Consider the following 16,101-nt stretch of genomic DNA (forward strand, 5'->3'; position numbering starts at 1 on the left):
GTCTAGAGTCTTTATTTAGCTGGACACCCAAGGCTCACCACGCTCTATCTCCAACCCCAACCCACCTGCTCTGTGCTTCCCGCAGAAAGGCAGTGAGAGAAGTGAAAGAGACAGGGAAGGAAGTGCCCGGATCTTGGGAGTGCCTTGCTCTCTCTACCACAGCCTCCAGTTGACGGGAACAAATGGAGAAGCAGACAGATACCAGTGTTAAGTCCCAGAACGTCACCCAGAAGCCTATTTCACACCTACAGCAGCTGACGAGCTGGATATCACTCCCCACCCACCTCCATCAAGCATTCTGGCCAGAAACCCAGGCATCACCCTTCACACCTCCCCTCCCCGCTCATGTGCCACATTCAGCCCTTCGCCATGTCCCACCTCGTCCATGTCCCTATATGGCACTCACGTCCCTTCTCTCCACCTCCATCACCACCTCCCTGGTCCTTCAGCATCCCTCAGCCATGTGCACCCCGGACCGTGTCATGTGCCCAGTGGCAACTCTTCCACGGCTCCCCGCCAGCCTGCATCACAGTCCCAGCCACTCAGCCTGGCCACAGGACCCCTCTGTGACCCCACTCCTGCCACCTTTTGGGGCACACTCACCAGGTCTCTGCTTGCTCACGTCAGTCACTCTTGGACAACCAGCACTGAGGGGAGGGTACCAGGGTCTCCGCTCCTTCCTGGAGAGAGAGGAAAGCACGAGAAAACACCAAGAATGTCAGCACAGCAGAGTAGATAGTGACACAGAAAGACATTCAAAATCTGTTTGTGGGGAAAAAAAAAATAGGTTTTGAAACTATTCATGCAGGACATTCCCCATTCAGTAAAAATGCCCATCGTCTCTACTCGCTCACTCACTCTTTTCAAGACTCCTGAGCATCTACTATGTGCTGGGCTTTCTTCCAGGTACCCAAGTATGCTGCAAGCAACACGCAGACTAAGCCCCCATCAATCCTGCAGCTAGCCCCCCAGCAACCCCCCCCCCCAGTTAGACCCCTCTGGGACCCTTCCAGCAGAGCAGAGGCCCCTCCCACCTTTGTGCCCCACCCCCAGCTCTGGCCTGCCAGGCAACCACAAGAACCTCCTCTTCTGATCCTCAAATGTGCCCTATTTTGTGCAGTCTCCAGCCCTGTCAGTGCCCGAAACACGCTGCCCAAACGCCTCTGCCAAGCACCCCTTGGATTGCGGAGCCAATGGCACTTCCTCAGGGAGATCTTCTGTGGTGTCCCAGACTACACGCTTGGACTTTGCCTAGGAGTAGTGGCCACAAAAGTCACCAATTTTTTTTTTAACTTACAAAAAAAGATTTTAAGGGCGCCCAGGTGGCTCAGTGGGTTGGGTCTCTGCCTTTGGCTCAGGTCATGATCTCAGGGTCCTGGGACTTGGTCCCGCATCGGGCTCTCTGCTCAGCAGGGAGCCTGCATCTCCCTCCTCTGCCTGCCTCTCTGCCTACTTGTGATCTCTCTGTCTGTCTGTCAAATAAACAAAATCTTAAAAAAAAAAAAAAAAAAAGATTTTGGGGCACCTGGGTGGCTCAGTGGGTTAAAGCCTCTGCCTTCAGCTCAGGTCATGATCCCAGGGTCCTGGGATCGAGCCCTGCATCGGGCTCTCTGCTCAGCGGGGAGCCTGCTTCCTCCTCTCTCTCTGCCTGCCTCTCTGCCTACTTGTGATCTGTCTGTCAAACAAATAAATAAAAATCTTAAAAAAAAAAAAGATTTTATTTATTTGAGAGAAAGAAAAACAGAGAGCACACAGCTGGGGCAGCAGCAGAGGGACAGGGAGAAGCAGGCACCCCGCCAAGCAGGGAGCCTGACGTGGGTTTCGATCCCAGGACCTCAGGATCATGACCAGTTAGGCAGATGCTTAACTGACTGAGCTGCCCAGGCACCCCGCGAATTTCTTTTTTTTTATACAATTGCTGAGTGGTGGCCGAGTCACGACCACAAGCTGGGCATGTGCCCGGCTCAGTTCCGTGTCCCCAGCCCCCAGCAGAGAACAGGCACGTAGTAGGTGCTCCCCCAGGATATGCTGAATGAGTGGATGAATACATGAATGAGCGCACAGAGAATACCCCAGCTCGGAAGAACCACACCAGCATACGCGCAGCCCTCAAAGAAGCTTCAGCAGCAATATTTATTTTTGACTTTCTGCTTCTCTATAATTTTTTAAAATGAAGGTGTGCCCCTGGATGCCTCCTCCGTTGGCACACACACAGCCACACAGCCTGGCTCTTCCCTCCAGAAGCGTGGGCGCCAGCCCAGGTGGGGGTGGGGGGTCGGACATGCCCACACAGTCTTGTCACCACCTCGCCACCGCTCAGTGACTTGGCGCCACGGGGCCCACTTGGAACACAGCAATTACCCCATGCCTTCTCCCAAAACAGACACTCAGGGATGGGGGTCAGAGGGTGGCCTCGCCAACAACACCCAGCCAGCCTCCCGCACCTGGGAACTGTCCTCCCTTGAGACTGACCGCCTTTGCCACCACGGAGAATGTCCTCACTGATGGAAAGGCCATCATAAAGGACCACGACGGGCCTCACCAACCCACCACCGTCCTGGGCTGACCCTGTAGCTCACCCCCTCTTGGGCCGCCGCTGGCCCCTGCCCCTGCCCGAACCAATAGCCCTGACCCTCAGAAGGGCTGTGCACCTCCCTCCCCAGGTCCACTGAGTTTCTACAGCGTTCCCTGTGGCCGCTGCTCCCAGCACATAGGCTGCTAGGCAGGTCTGGCCAGACAAACCAGCTTCTACGTCCTAGACTCAAAGGCTGGTTTGTCTGGGGACACCCGCCAGGGCCTCATGCTTCCAGATGTGGGCTGTTGGCTCCTCCATTGCTCAGGGACCCAGGGGAAGAGGGATAGAGTCTGAGGCAGGGAATGGGGAGGGTCCCCTAAGCCAGTTGGCACTAGGGGCATGGACCTAAACTGACCAGGAGTCACACCTGGGAGAGGTATATGTTCAAAATGGCCCAGAGGTGGGTGGGTCAGAGAACAGATAAAACTTTGCATTGGGGAAGACCTTAAAGCACATAGAAGGGCAGGATTCTGGAACAGCCAGAACAGTACCTGGTACCACACCAGTCCAGGATCAAACGGGCCCCAAAACAGCCTGGACAGGCAATCAGAATCACCCTTCACATTCACCTGCAGCAGCTCCCAGAACCACGCTACACTTGTCCTGGGACAAACCCAGAACAATCAGGACCACCAGACACACCCAGAAGGCCAACTGGAGAGCTTCTCAGAAAGGGCCTAACTGGTACCGAACCCAAGTCTGGAATCCCTCGTTGGCCCCCAGAAAGGCCTCGGAAGTGCGGAGGTGGGCGGCAACGATCAGGATCAGGTAAGAGGCCTTGGCACCCACCCACAGCTGGCCCCCAGGAGGGCTCTCGGGCATGTGTCACACCTGGATGCCTGCCTGGCAGCAGGACCAGAAATGCTGTGGCCCCTCCAGAGCAGCGCCCAGGCAGGTCCTGTGGCTACACCGGAGACGGTCCCCAGAAGCAGCAGCCAAAACATTACTGAGCAGCAAACACCCCTGTTCTCAGATCTGGAGGTGAGGGACACGTAGAGACCTGCGCATCCAGACCTCAGACGCACCTCATCAGACACCCAATGCCTGGGCGGGGAGGGGGGAAGTGGGGATGGGGCACACTGAGGCCTCCAGTCTCACTCCAGCCCACCAGAAGGACAAACACATCCTAGCAATACACACGCTCCCACGGACAACAACGAAGGCAGGTGGCTGGGGGCCAGACGCTCTCCTGGTTGAGCTCCCCCAACCCACGAACCTCACTTCAGGACGGCAAATACTTTAGGAGAGCGGGTGCCCTCACCTTAACACGGTATTGATTTAAAGGCACCCCCTCGCCAGCCCTCACCCCATGCGTCTGAGGAACGTGGGTCTGTACCACCTCCGCTGATGGTTACCAGAAGGACTGCCTGCTAATACCATTGAGTTATCGTGTTCGCTAGAGGCCGGGCCCTGTTCTAAGCACCTCTTGCATACCCAACCTTAATCCTCACCACAACCCCACCGGGCTCGGAACTGTCTCATACGCCACCTGACAAAGGAGAAAACGGACTCAGAGACTTAAGCAACTTGCTCGGGGTCACACTGCTAGTCAGCGGAGGGGTGCCTCAGCAGTCTGGAACCAGAGCCTGCCCTAGCCACTGACAAGCAAAGCCCAGCACTCTCTGAGAGACATTTCTGCCCTTCCTCTGCCCAGGTTTCTCTCACAAATTCCAGAGCCCCCTCCTGGATGTCTCCCCTGCCCACAAAGGAACTCAAATGTCCCAAGCATGTCAAAGACATCGTGTCCAACCATGACCTCAAGTTCATTATCTCCCCCCACCCCCCAATCTACCTCTCCTCCCCATCCCCAGCTCAGTGACACTGCAGGGCATAAAGGCCCCACCCAGTCACTCTCCGGAACCTGGACCCCTATATCTTCCTTCCCCTCTTCTACCTCTACGTCCAACAGATTGTTCTGTCCTGATAAATGTGCCTTCTTGATGGCTCCATGCTACTGCCCTATCCAAGCCACCATCACTTCTCACTCGCACCCTCCTCACCGGGCATTCTGGGTCCATCCACTTCCCATAGCCACAGAATCCTCTTCTGGAAACGTCAGTATGATCCTAGCACATTCCACGGCCCCAGCCCAAGCTTTACGTTTTCGGCGTCTCCCTTCCATGTTCTCAGAATAAAGTTACAGCTACTTACAAGACATTAAAGGCCCTCTGGGATCTGCTATACCTTAGAATTCCTCAAGACCTCTGAGTCTTCACTCACACTATAGTCTCTGCCTGGAGAGCTCTTTGTCCAGCTGGAAAACTCCTGTTTGTTCCTCAAAACCCACTTCAGATAGCCCCTTCTCAGTCTCTTCTGGAACTCATCTGACTTTGACCCTTAAACTCCCCAACCTTGTGACTTCAGCTCGGGACCGCAGCTGCTTCAGATGAGCTGATGCTGAGCTCAACCTCGGGAGTTCCTTTGGGGAGGGCTGCCTCTTCCATACAGCAGTCCTAGCAGTCCTAGCTAGTCCCCTAGGAAGCAGGGCAGCCTGGCTGAAAGTGCCTAGCCCAGTGTCTGGCACACAGTCGGCAATCAATAAGAGGTTAGTGAATTGCTCTGCATTCCCATGATGCAATCTGTTCCCCCAGGGACCATGAGCTTCTCAAGGGCAGGGCCCTAGCTGCAAGCTTGGCCCAAGCACACAACAGTGTCAAGTCACACAAGGCGGGCCAGCCATTGCTGATTATGCATTGCCATACAGTCCCTTGGATCCTCACAATGGCCTGGGGACCCGGTCAGGGTCGGATTAGCTGTCCCATTTCACAGGGGGTGAAACTGAGGTGTAGGGAAGAACAAGCTGGAAAGTGGAGAAGCTAGGACATGTGTCACAGTCTCCATCAAAGAGGCCTGGGTCCCCCACACTGAACTCCTACTAGTCAGGGCCAATGGGAGAGAGTGGAGAGATCACAAACTGCCAGGGCCTGCATTTTGCTGCATATCAACCCAATTCCCCAGAAAAGCTTTCCAGCCCATCTACTCTTTTTTTTTTTTTTTAAGATTTTATTTATTTATTTGACAGAGAGAGATCACAAGTAGGCAGAGAGGCAGGCAGAGAGAGAGAGAGGAGGAAGCAGGCTCCCCGCTGAGCAGAGAGCCCGATGCGGGACTCGATCCCAGGACCCTGAGATCGTGACCTGAGCCGAAGGCAGCGGCTTAACCCACTGAGCCACCCAGGCGCCCCCAAACCATCTACTCTTACTGTAGCCATTCCCCTCCAACTGCTTCAACAGCCCCCAAATCAACGCCCCAGACACCACCCCATGCTCCCAGTGTGAACAAGGGAGAACAGAGGAGGCCAGGAGCTGCAGGAGGAAGGACAAGGAGGAAGGAAAGAATCATAGGAAAGCGATTTCCTTGTTAAAGAAAAGAAAGAGGAAAGAGAACTGGGGAGAAAAACAAACCTGCAGACACATTTCAGATCACAAGAGGGAAACTGAGCCAGCCAAAATGTACAAGAAAGTGTGTGCAGGGGAGTGTGCTAGACTAGTCTGTGAGCGTGCACACACCCTTCCCCGGGCTGTGCGAAGGGGTGCTGTGAGGGCACAAGCGAGCACACAGAGCGGAGCATGGGCATGCGAGATACCTGCGCTCCAGGGGCTGGGCAGGCCCCAGTGTGCAAGAGTGAGGGCAAGAAGGCAAGGGGTGGGGAGGGAAGCTGAGTGCGGGAATGAAGGGGTGTGTGTGTGTGTGTGTGTGTGTGTGTGTGTTTGAGAGAGAGAGAGAGAGAGAGAGAGAGAGACTGTGTGGCCTGTGCCTGGGGCTGCGGATGTTGGAGGCTGTGCTTAGGGAGTTACACCTGCTCCTTCTTGAAGCCCTAGGCTCATTCATATAATCAGTGGAAAAACAGGGATTTTCTTGCTCCCTGAAGCAAGAGTTAATAAGGTACCAAGCATAGAATTTTCTGCGATTTCCTCTCAGAACCCTCCTCTGGATCCCATCAGATCTCTCATGCCTTCCAAAGGATCTCTCAGCAGATCCCTTCCCAGGGGATCCCTCACCATTGAGGATCCCCTGGAAAGATCCTCCTGGATCCTTTCCTAGGCCTTCCAACCCAGTGCACTTTCCTGGATTTTCTGGCCGGATTGCGCACCAGGTCACTCTGGATCCCTGCCCTTGTCTCTTCAGGAACCAAAGTGGAGCCTTCATCACCAACACTCAGCAGTCCAGCCTCGCAGGCTCTGCCTGGCCGCCCTCAGGGGAATCCAGAGACTCCCCTCCCTTCCAGTTCACAGCTCAGGTACCGGGCTCCTACCTCCCAATCTGCTCCACCTTGGGGGGCCCTGCACTGCGCGGTTTGGGGGGGGGTGTGGAAATGGGGAGAAAGGCTAGCCCCTCCCCCACCCCGGGGTGGAAGAACCAGAGAGGCGGCATTCCAGAGAAATGAGGAGGGGGCCTAGCAGAGCGCGCGGGCAGAGATCCTGGTCAGTGGGAGACAGAGACATCGAAAAGCCAGTATAGACGAGAGAGAGAGAGAGAGAGAGAGAGACTCAGAGATGGGGACGGGAGAACAGAGAGACGCGGGGAGGGAGCCACACACAGCGGGAGAAACCCTGGGGCTGCGGGGGGTGAGTCTGGGAGGCAGTGACACAGGGAGACAGAGATACAGAGACACTGAAGGGCACCGAGGCCGAGACACCGAGGAAAGCAGAAGCTGAGCCTGAAACGTGGGCACAGCGATGAGGACCGGGGCACACCGGGACGGGACGGGACGGGACGGGACGCAGGGCGGCGACTGAGTGAACTTTCCGGAGCGGGTCCGAGTGGACACGTCCTCCCGGGACAGGTCGCTCTGGGGCCTTCAGGTCTTCGCGCCGGGGTGGGGGTGGGCACAGCCCGCCCGGGCCCCTCCCCTAACCGCGCCGGCGACCGAGGCGGGTGGGGGGCTCCAAACTCGCGCCCGGCGCACCCCGGGCCCGCACGTGCGCCGGGGCCGCGAGCGAGACGGGGGCGCGTCGGCTGCGGCTCCCCCGCCGGCTGGGAGGGGGCGCCTGTGCGGCGGGGGCGGGGGCGCGGCCTGGACCCGCCCGGGGCTGGGGTGGCGGTGGGAGGTGGAGGGCCGCCCCCGGAGCGCGGCCGCGCCGCAGGGGGGAGACGAGGCGGGCCCGAGGACGCCGAGCACAAATGCAAAGGGAAACTTTGCACTGGGGGGCGCGGGCTGCGGCTCAGGTGCGGCGCGGAGGGCTGGGAGAAGGGGGGCGGCGAGGGGCGGCGAGGAGCTAGCCAGCCGGCGGCGGTGGCGGGGTGGGGGGGCGTCTGCCGCGGGGTAAGCGCGGGGAGGAGCCGCCAGGCTCGGCGTGGGGGGGGCCCAGCCGAGGCTGCGGGCGCGGCAGGTGGGGGCGCGGCCCGGCCTAAGCGGCGCCTCTAGCCCGGCTCGGAAGACGCGGGGAGGGGGCGGCCAGAGCCGGGAAGGAACCGACGCGGAGGGGACTGGAGGGGGGCCCGGGGGTCACTCACCGCCTATCCAGGGGCCGTCGGTCCGCATGTCCCCCCCCAAGCCGCTGGGGCCGCTGCTCCCGCTGCTCTTCTGCCGCCGCCGCCGCCGCCGCCGGGTCCCACTCCCGCCACCGCCACCCAAGCCGGAGCCGGAGCCCGAGCCGGAGCCGCAGCCGCCGCCTCTGCCGCCGCCGCCACCGCTCCCGCCGCTCCCGCGCCAGCTCCAGCCGCGCGCCCCCGCTCGCGCCCGCGCCCGCGCCCCTGCCCCTGCCGTGCGCGTCCCCGGCGCCGCCCCTCCCCTCGTGCACTCTCACTCGCCGAGCGGAGGAGCCGCGTAGGCCCAGCGAGGCCACAACCCAGCCCTGAGTCTAAACCGACTGGAGCTCCAATATTGGACCAGAACCCCAGTAACGAGCATGGACAGATCCAAACCCCCACAAGAAGTCCAGATCCTATTAGTGGTTCCCACTCATAATACGAACCTCATAACTACTCTAGGACCACATTTCCTCCGTCTATAAATTTGCACCTGATAGTGAGCCCAGACGGATCTCCAAACACAATATGGAGTCCAAACTCCTAAATCTGCCCCCGCAGTGGCACAAGTAGTCATTTTAATTTGCACCCCATATTGACCCCAAATACCAGTTCTGAGTCTTAAACCCCTTTATCATCTCTACCCGCCTAAACTTGATTGTGACACCAGCACCAACTCTGGCCTTTAAATGGACCCCAGCACTAATGTTGATCCCCAGATCCCTACATGGACCTTAAAGTACAACAGCTACCTTGCTATGGACCCCAGTACTCTCTTCTGCACCCAAGACTTACATAAAACCCCAGTAGTCTCTTCTGAACCCCAAAACTTACACAAAACTTACATACCTACATAAAACTCTGAGTCCCAGGTCAACACCAATACTTTCTGCCTTGGGATTCCCGATTCCACAACTGAATTGGGTCATCAGAAAAGGACCTTACCACAGATACTGACCTTAAACCGCACAAATCCTTGAGGCAATTTAAGACCCTAACTTACCCCAACTTTAATAATAATCTTAGAACGCGAGATTACTGAGACTGGCTTTGCGGAAACTCCACACAAATCACCCCGTGCTCACCCTGTACTTATCTGACCTGATATCAACCCCAACCAGAGGCTGGCCGATACCCTAGTACTTACAGCAGTTCCAACGGTGAATCTGAATCAAGTCTTTCACTGGTCCCCCAAACCTGATTTCAAAACACACACACACACACACACACACACACACACACAAAACACCCTTGGTATGGAGTTTATGACTTCTCCTAACAAACTCAAAAGCTGACCTTATAAATTTCTGGGCTAAACCTACAGTTTATCTGAAGATTTATTCCAAGTCCCAACTCAGAGGGGTACTTGGTGAGCTCCAAACCAAAAGCCACACCCTTTGGCACGAAAACAACCCCCTCCCCATCTGCTCCAGACTCACTCTCCCAGTCCATATCACTACCATTTAAGAATCAGCCACAGAACCATCTCCTTCCTGGGAAAGATGGGAACCTGCCCCTACTGCCCTCAGTCAGTAGACCCCTTCAGGGTCTCTGATCGGGTATGGGTCTCCCTAATACCTTTGTGAGTTTGGAGGTCAGGTGAGAAATAAATAAAGCTTGGGATTGTTGAGGCTCCTGGATCCAGGGGGTAATGTGCGGGGTAGGGCTGGAGGTAGGTGGTGGTTAGGGATCTGGGCTGAGGGGTCAAGTTCTGGTTCTCATCTAATTCACTGCCTGCTTTTGCCCAGCACTTGGATTCAGAAGCAGTGCATGTGCGCCCCCTGGTGTGTGAGAAGGGGATGGACTGGCTCCGGTGGTTCTGGGCAAACAATTAGATCCTCAGGACAAATAGATCAAAAATGAGTATTCCCAGTCAGTGGTTTTTTACCCATTGGTAATTTTGGTGTACTGCGGGGGAGGCATTGTAAGTTTTATGTATCTTTAGACATTTTTCCTGGTTTTCTGAGTTTGGAGCCAGTTTAGTTTCTTGGTTTTGATTTCCAAATTTAAAAACATATACTTTTTAGCCAATTATGGCTGCTCTTTGCTGACTTCCCCTGGGCTTCATTGGCCTATACTTTCCACACTGGCTACCCTTTCTCAATCTCTTTTACCATCTCCTGCTCCTCCCAGGGTCTATCCTAGGACGTGGCTTTTCCCCTTCCGCTCCTACCCCTGGACCATCCTGGCCACCGTCAACCGTGTGCTGTTGGCTTCCAATCTGTCTCCAGTCTGGGCCTCTCATCTGGCCCAGTTCTTCTTCTTTTCTTCTTTTTCAGTTCTCATCTAACCAAGAACATTTTCCATACCACTTCCTAGACGTTCATTGGGTAAACTGAATTCACTCTCTCTCCTACCCCCGATCTGCAGGCCTTCAGGAGTCCCCATCTCAGGCCATGGCATCCTCATTCATCTTGTCACAGGGCCAGAAACACAGACTCTTTTTCTCCTGCACCCCCATCCCATCAGTCATCAGTCCTGCAAATCTTGAAAAATCAAAAGGGACTAGAGACCACGTGGCTCTGTGAGGGACATAAAGGGGGGGAGGAAGGGGGAAAGACAAGGAAAGGGGTGAGGGGGTGGAGAGAGAGAGTTTCTGATTTGGGGGTGTCAGTCCATACAAAACCAGTTGGTCATAAAATCCCTTGCACATAGTCATTAAGGAACCCCCCTTTAGATCTGCTCTTCCTGGGATACCTGGATGGCTCGGTCGGTTGGGCATCTGCCTTTGGCTCAGTCATGATCCTGGGGTCCTGGGATAGAGTCCCATATCGGGCTCCCTGCTTGGTTGGGAGCCTACTTCTCCCTCTGCCTGCTTGTGCTTTCTCTCTCTCTGTGACAAGGAAATAAATAAATAAAATGTTAAAAAAAAATTTGCTCTTCCTTAAAGGGTACCTTGGATTTTATTTATTTATTATTTATTTATTTGTGACAGAGTGAGAGAGAGAGAGAGAGCACAAGCCTGGTGGGGGAGGTTGCAGGGCAGCAGCAGCCAGAGGGAGAAGCAGATTCCCCGCTGAGCAAGGAGCCCAGTTGCCAGGCTGGGGCTCCATCCCAGGACCCTGGGATCATGACTTCAGCTGAAGGCAGATGCTTAACCGACTGAGCCACCCAGGTGCCCCTAAGTAGGTAACTTGGAACCTGTTTATAGCCATTGCTTCCTCCAGGAAGCCTTTTTTTTTTTTTTTTTTTTCTTTTTAGATTTTATTTATTTATTTGACGGAGAGAGAGATCACAAGTAGGCAGTGAGGCAGGCACAGAGAGAGGAGGAAGCAGGCTCCCTGCTGAGCAGAGAGCCCGATGTGGGGCTCAATCCCAGGACCCCGAATCATGACCTGAGCCAAAGGCAGAGGCTTAACCCACTGAACCACCCAGGCACCCCTGGAGGCCATTCTTAATCCCTGGCTTGGTTGAGGGCTTCCCCTGCCTAAAAGCTAAGTGCTAGATACCAACACCCCACAAAGTGTGGGTTCCTTGAGGGCAGGAGGGATGAGACTGTGCTGTCCACTGCCATATCCTTGTGGCCAACATGAGGGCCTAACTCACAGTAGGTTCCATAGGTATTTGTTTAAGGAGTGGAAAGGTCAATTTTCCTCTTCTGTGCTCAGGGATCCATCAGACATAATACTAGGGAGGGAAAAAGTTCCCTGACCAAGCCTCAGATCTCATCCCTACCTGGGCCCAGCATAGGTTCAAGAGGGGCTTGTGATGTCTGCTGACCCACATGCCAGCTAGCCCGGACCTCACGAGGTCTGAAGTTCCGGCTGTTGAGTTCCCTCCCGCCCACCCCAGCCTGGTTTATGAATACACCACTTGGAGGAGGGGTGGGCAAGGGCCTTTATGGGACGGGCAAGGGCCTTTACAGGCCTGTGGTGGAAGCCAGCAGACCCCACTCTCCGCTGTGCTAACCAGGCTCTTCTTCAGCCTCCACAAGGACACAGTGGTCTTGGAAACAGCCCTCTGGGCTCTGGTCCCCTGCTCACCCATCTTTCAGTACCTCCTGCGGTCAAGTGTGGACTGAGCCAGGGCACGAGGATAGCCGTGTGCAGCCAGCCTGGGGCCTCACATGCAACTGGACGCTAGGCCAGGGTGGAGAAACGGGAATCGCAGGCCCCAGGGCCACACAGGCAAGGACCTCAGGTGTCTGGGCCTGTGAGTGCGTGATAGCTACGGAAGGAGAGGAGCCAAGGCTCTGTCCAGATTGCCAGACTCTGAGCACCGGGTCCGTGTGGGACTGACCTGCCTCCCTGCTCCCAGGCCTGGCGGGGAGGGACGTCCTTGTGCTCATCTGTGAAGGCCGAGCGGTGCCACGTGGTAGTTCTGTGTCTGCTGTGTTTCAGCCCCAGGGTGCAGGGTGAGGGGAGAGCCAGATGTCAGCTCCCACTCACTGCTCACCCTTTGTCCAGGGCCCGGGCCCACCGGATGCACTCCTCAAACTCATGTCGTAAATACATCTCTTAGTCCGTCTAAATCAGATCAACCTCAGCTTGAGTCCCTACCCAGCAGATCTGCAAGAATGCCATATCACTCACAACACTCCTCCACCTCCCTCCAATTGTGTGAAAACTCCAGCGGCTGCCTAACCCCCAAATGGTCAGTCTGCGCTCCACAGCTTTTTGATTTGACAGAGGGATAGGGAGCACAAGTAGGCAGAGTAGCAGGCAGAGGGAGAGGGAGAAACAGGTTCTCCATTGAGCAGGGAACCTGACGCAGGACTCGATCCCAGGACCCCACGATCATGACCTGGGCTGAAGGCAGATGCTTAACTGACTGAGCCACCCAGGTGCCCCGTGGGCTCCACAGCTTTCCCGGGAAGGGCTGAAGTCTTTTTCAGGCCACTGCACTGTTGCAGCCATCAGCCGTCCCTGCCGTAAGGCCTCCACTGCGTGCTCTCATCTGCAGGGCCTCCCTTGTCCAGCATGGGCTTTGGTAAGGGCCCCCCCCCCTCCCTCCAGGCCCTTTCAAGGGGGCCTTTCCCCCTAGACGCACAAAGTGGCAGCCTTGAGATCTTGGCATTTTTGGTGTTACACAGCTACTTTCCTAGAGGCCACATCCCGGGGGGATGGCAAATGCCTGACCCCTGGCCCCCTCTTCTTCCATTTTGGCCAATGAACTCCCTGAGATACTTGGTGTTCTCCCTCTTAGCCCATCAGAAAGAGCTGGGAATCCAGAACTGCAAAGCAGTGTGTTTACCTTCTCAGGTGTGGGGCCTCAGGCCTCAAACACAAAAGCCCAGTTAATGCCTCTCATTCCTTCCTGATGAGTCACTGTAAGGGGGAAAATGAGCCAGGGGTTAATTTCTCAACAGAACACTGGGGAGGGGGGGATGATGCTGATGACTTGGCCTTAAGCCTCTCCGAGGAAACAGAAGCCACCAGAGGACTCCCATCATCTCCCCCCCCCCCCCCACTACCAAATCCACAGTCCTCCCTCTGTTCCCCCACCCCCCACTCCCTCCTGGTTCCCACCACAGCAGGGGCTGATCCCCACCTGGGTGCAGGAAGCTTCAGCTCCCCCTCCCTCAGGATTTTGCTTCTCCCCCTCCCACACCACCCACCCCCATCTTTTTTACTGTATCATTCCCACCAGCTTGCATGTTTAGATCTCTCCCATCCTAGGGGAAATTCCTTGCCTTGACCGCACACTCCCCTCGGAGTGGGAAACATTGAGCATTTTTCTGCTCTCCTTCACAGCAAACCCAAGAGCCCATGAACTCTCCACTCTCCCATCTCATGCTCACAGTCAGCTTCCCTGGGTGTGAGACCCTCGCTCTTGTGCCAACACTCCACGGCAACTGCTCTTGACATAATGACCATTCACCTCCATTTTGCAAAACCCAATGGCCAAACTCTGTTTTCAGCTTAGTGGACTTCTCAGCGGCCTTTGCTGCTTCCTGCCAGCTGCCTGGGTCACTTCCGTCCAAGCGCAGACAGACCAGTTCCTTGACGTCATATCAATGTCCATCTTCCACAGACCATTTAGGCCACCCAAGTTTTTTTTTTTTTTTTTATAAAGTAATCTCTACATCCATTGTGGGGTTCAAACCTACAACCCCAAGATCAGGAGCCTCATGCTCCACTGACTGAACCAGCTAGGCGCCCCAGGCCACTCATCCTTCCTGGGCCCTGGCCTCATCTCTGACCACAACCTTCACTGCTCCCACCTTGCCCATGTGACCTCAAGATAGCTATTGGTTCTCCTCAGAACCCCGCCCTGTTCATCTCTTGGGGTTGTCCTAACATATCAGCTTTCTCCTTGTTTCCCTTTTCTTCTGGGCCAACTTAGATGCCAACGCCCTACTTTTTTTTTTTTTTTTTTTTTTTTTTAAGATTTTCTTTATTTATGTGAGAGAGAAAATGAGAGAGAGAGAGAGAGAGAGAGAACATGAGAGAGGAGAAGGTCATTAAAAAAAAAAAAAAAAAAAAAAAAAAAAAAAAAAAAAAAAAAAAAAAAAAGAGAGAGGAGAAGGTCAGAGGGAAAAGCAAACTCCCTGCTGAGCAGGGAGCCCAATATAGGACTGGATCCTGGGACTCCAGGATCATGACCTGAGCTGAAGGCAGTCGCTTAATCAACTGAGCCACCCAGGTGCCCATCAACGCCCTGCATTTTGACAACACTTGCCAATACCCCAAACCCTTTGCCTCTCTGCCTTTTGATCATATCTGTCTTGCACAACCCCAGCCCCAATGAGCCCTCCTAACTGCCTTTTCTTTAAGATTTTATTTATTTATTTATTTTAAAATATTTTATTTATTTGTCAGAGTGAGAGAGAGTGTAAGCACAAGCGGGGGGAGTGGCAGGCAGAGGGAGAAGCAGGCTCCCCGCTGAGCAGAGACCTCCACGCGATGGCGGGGCAGGGGTGGGGTGGGGTGGGGGGGTGTTCCATCCCAGGAACCCTGGGATCATGACCTGAGCTGAAGGCAGAAGCTCAACTGACTGAGCCACCCAGGGGGTCCCTTAAGATTTTATTTTTAAGTAATCTCTACTCAAACTTTCAGGAGTCGCATGTTCTACCAACTGAGCCAGCCAGGCGCCCCTCCTATCTCCCATCTTGTGTGCTCAAGCAGCCAAGTGACTCCACAGGTCAGCTTGACGTTCCCATAAATCAGAGCCCCTGACGGCATATGGGCCCTCGACATGTGTCTCCACCCGATCCCTGCAATGGCTATTTCCAACCTTCCCCTTTCTCTTTAAGTCTCCCACCAGCCCATTTCCTCCTCAATGGCAGAGGTGACCTTGCTGCTCCTTTACAGAGAGGATTAAAGCCACCAGACTGGAACGCCCCCGTCTCCCACCTGCACAGCACACATCTCCCTACATCTGCCCTCTCCCCAGCTGCACTAGAGAAAGCGCCCTCCTCCTATCTCAGGCTGGTGCACCTGCCCATCCTCCATTCCCCAGGCCGCTCACTCATTGTTATCCCCTCTTGCTCTCCACCTGCCCCCTGCAACCTCCACCTGGCTCCCTTCCTCACTGCTGGCCCCTATGGGCTCTTGTTCATTCTAATAGTCAGATTTGGCTTTCACCTCCCACAGCTCTCCTAGAACATGATGCTTGAGATATGACCTCCATATCTCAAACTGAATGACACCCCCCCCCGTATTCATCTTACTAGATCTCTTGATTACTACATTCTTCAAACACTGGCTTCTTTGACTCCCTGGACACTGTACTCTCCTGGTTTGTCTCTTGGTCTCCTCCTCAGGCTTCTTTGTGGGGTCGCCCTCCTCCACCAAATGCTCCTGTTCCTCAAGGCCGATTCCCAGGCTTTTCCCCCCTCTTACCGTGGACTCTCCCCGGAGATCTCATCCATGCCCATAGCTTCGATTACCGTGCCTCTGCTGATGATTCACACCTGTGCATCTCCAGCCCCAGGGAACCTCCTGTCTAAGCTCCTGACCAGCAGGTGCCAGGCCAACTGCCTCATCAGCATCTCCACCTTGATGTCTCAAAGGCACCTAACCCCAGCGTGTCCAAGACCTACCTCGCTCTCCAACGTTGTCCGTCTCAGTGAATGGCACCACTGTCCACCTAAGAGGCAAGCCAGTGTCCTA

At 55.2% G+C, this 16,101-nt stretch overlaps 1 protein-coding gene across 7 annotated transcripts in view; it reads right to left on the reverse strand.

Moving 5' to 3' along the window:
* PTPRF (protein tyrosine phosphatase receptor type F) overlaps positions 1-8,191 on the reverse strand; it is an 86,462-nt gene extending 78,271 nt beyond the window's left edge. For 5 of the 7 annotated variants that reach the window (XM_032303629.1, XM_032303628.1, XM_032303627.1 and 2 more), the window contains exons 1-2: positions 8,033-8,190; positions 604-680 (exon numbers count right to left, since the gene is read on the reverse strand). The gene's annotated coding sequence lies outside the window, so the exon portion shown is untranslated. Of the gene's footprint in view, positions 1-603; positions 681-8,032 lie in introns of all 7 variants that reach the window. The other 2 variants (XM_032303624.1, XM_032303630.1) reach the window with 2 other exon arrangements.
* Positions 8,192-16,101: the final 7,910 nt, after the last annotated feature.

Source organism: Mustela erminea, chromosome 10 (genome assembly GCF_009829155.1).
Source record: "Mustela erminea isolate mMusErm1 chromosome 10, mMusErm1.Pri, whole genome shotgun sequence".
Taxonomy (NCBI): domain Eukaryota; kingdom Metazoa; phylum Chordata; class Mammalia; order Carnivora; family Mustelidae; genus Mustela; species Mustela erminea.